This window comes from Canis lupus, chromosome 8 (assembly GCF_003254725.2).
Source record: "Canis lupus dingo isolate Sandy chromosome 8, ASM325472v2, whole genome shotgun sequence".
NCBI classification, from domain to species: Eukaryota; Metazoa; Chordata; class Mammalia; order Carnivora; family Canidae; genus Canis; species Canis lupus.
In genome coordinates this window covers 23,142,397-23,145,334 of record NC_064250.1, presented here as the reverse complement: position 1 = coordinate 23,145,334, position 2,938 = coordinate 23,142,397, and the positions used below count along the sequence as shown (strand labels likewise).

General features: G+C 37.0%; 1 long non-coding RNA gene across 1 annotated transcript; it reads left to right on the top strand.

Annotated features, from left to right (window-relative positions):
• Positions 1–455: 455 nt before the first annotated feature.
• On the top strand, positions 456–2,454 carry LOC112657582 (uncharacterized). The gene is made up of 3 exons (XR_003135122.3): positions 456–594; positions 700–784; positions 1,617–2,454. It is a non-coding gene; the product is annotated as an uncharacterized LOC112657582 (long non-coding RNA).
• Positions 2,455–2,938: the final 484 nt, after the last annotated feature.

Genomic DNA, 2,938 nt, shown 5'->3' with positions numbered 1-2,938 from the left:
ACCAGGTAAATAGTTCATTAACACATTGAACATATAGATGAGGCATCAGAACACTTGTACCTCAAGAGTAACAACCATACCATAGGGTAGAGCCTACTTTTGGCATGCCATAACAAATCTTAAAACCAAGCAGGAAAGATCAGCAGGAAGAGTTTAAATGTTAGTTCTGCCATGATATAGAGACGTGGAAGATACCTTGTGAAAACAAATACTAAAAATCATCCCATCTTCCCAAAGTTTCTGGCCCTCAATAGAGCCTCAATGAGCCTTGAAGGAATTAAATAATACAAGATATTGTTCCAAGCACAGGAAATGCCAAATAAATTAAGTCATGGTCTTATATACAGGAGAGGGACTGTACAAGTCCAAGGAGAGAATTTTCAGCTTGAGTGAAAAGATCAGAACTCTCATGGAGCTTTTAAACCTAAACATTCTCTAAGCTACAACCTTAGAGTTTCTGATTTAACTGGTTTGGGGTAGAATCCAAACAAGATTTTTTTTTAAGTAACAAAAGAAGATTTAAATGGGGCTGATTTTGGCAGATGCAGTCCTTATTAGGAAGGTGAAACTGTACCTGCTGCTACAGATGTTATAGTAAGTAAAAGACAAAATCCATAGACACACTGTAGATATGTAGAAGAGACAGGAACAAAAAGACAAGGTAAAAATTTAAACTGTTCAATGCAATATTTTGCCTAGAACCAGTTCCGGCTCATCATCATAGCTTAATGGGAGTGAAAAAGCCTGATGAAGAGTGGATAGACTTGGAAAAGTTGGGCACAAGGTGAATTTTTAAAAATTTGCCCTGAAACTCTATTTACCATGGTTGACTTCTTTCTGAGGAGTAGCACAAAAATGTTTGACATTGTCTTTACCATAGTCCTTAGCTCAGCAGGTATTTTTCCTACTTTGGATGGAGGAAATTTTCACAGAGACAATAAGTGACCCTACAAAGGTCACCCAAAATTTGCTGTCACTCCAACTGGGAAAATAATAAGTTAAACATATGTAGTGCCTTCTTTTCAAGAGAACTAAACATACATTTCCAAGTGGAGGAAGGTGACAAGAATCATCATCCTCTCTTAGGTCAATTTGTCACTTACACCTACAGATTTAACAAAATGCAAAAAAGTTTATGGCAGACCCCACTTTTATGTCTTAATCTCAAAACCCATGGCGCTAGTAAATAAGATTTAAAACCTCTTCAGAGTGCTATAAATGTTTGTGGAGTAAAGATTTATTCTAAAAACATAGCAAAACGAGATTGCTTCCACAACAAAAGGAACATATTGGCTTTCTAAAATATTACAACTGGTTTTGTTCAAAAAACAGGACATTTAAAGGGATAAGTTTAAAATAAAAGCTTTTTTTAACCCAAAAGCAAACCTTTACTCCTCTGTAACTTATTTTATTGAGATGCCAATAAAATATAATGTTCTTTGTAATTTGCAAGTAGGATTTCTTCACTTATCAAAGCATATCAGTGCTGTCTGAGCATTTAAAGTAATCAGGTGTGTTTTATGGCATTACACCGATACCAGATTCTTACAGCAACATGTTACAAATTAAATAGCTCTGATACAAATATTTCATTTGATTTCTCTTTTTTTTAACAGAAATTAGATTTTGGAGTTAAATTATTTAGCAACCAAATGGAAAATAAGCAAAAATATAAGATTGCATTACCTCTAGATGATGTTGTTAGCAACCGAGACTAATGGCTGGGATGTACAAATTACTGCCCCAAGGTGAGCTGTAAGTCCATCTGCTCCTCCCCATTTGATTTCTTGAAGTGATTCTAACTGCTAATTAACCATGAAATGTTGCGCTGTGAACCTTTCACCTGACATTCTTCTAAAACATTTCCTAAGGAGTGCTGAGAGCAATGTATATATAATCAATTGCCATTTCAGTGATGACCTGCTGTCCTGCAGAACAGAGCATCAAACTGTGATTGTTCAGCTCTTGGGGAGGAAACTTTCTTTTTTACTTTTATTGTCTAATATATGCAAACATATCTATTGGATTGTTTTGAGTCATTTGGTTTGTGTCTCTCATAAACCTTAGCTCCTTAGATGATCAGACGCAGGAGGAGGGCAAATCTGATCCCTACCTTATGGCAGACAGTACTGGAGGTGGTCTATCTGAGCATGCGGAGCCCAGGCTCCAGGGTAAAAATTTCTTGCTGCTGTTTCTGGCTTCACCAATTAGAAAACTGGCTTTCAGCCTTGACTGCATGTAGGAATCACCAGGGGAACATTAAAAAATGCTGATGTCTGGGTCCCACCCCCAGAGATTTTTATTTAATTGGTCTGGGGCCAAGCTTGGGCACTGGAGAGTTTTTAAGTTCCCCCAGGTGAATCTAATGTGCAGCCAAGGCTGAGAACAACTGACTCAGGAGCATCTAACTAGATCTGATTATTACCTTCTAAGATACTTTTAAGACTAGTTTCTTAGGTCCTTGTTGCTTCAGAAACCACAAGAAACCTATGACTGTAGGCTCCTCTGAACTGTGATCCCTATAATACATTTCCATAAAGCCCCTCCTCTAATACATTTCCCAATTTCTCTTTAAATATCCACATGCTCTTCCACTATGCCCTGGAAAGATCACAATCTATCATCAGCAAAATTATGGAGTCAGTAACTACAATTTGTTATTACCAATAACTACATTCTGGAATGTCTCAGTTACTAATATTCCACTCTCTACAACTAAGGTATTGTTGGATGTTCTGTATCCCAACACCAATAATCTCTTGCCTTACTGGGATCTCTAATCTATCGATGTCTTTTTTTTCTCCATTACCTCCTTCATAATTAAAAAAAAAAAATCCTTACTCTATTTAGATTCGATGGCCCATGGTGATACTGACTCTCTCCATCTCTCCACCTAGCAGACTAACTTGGCAAGGCTGTAACTCTGGTTAACTTCTAA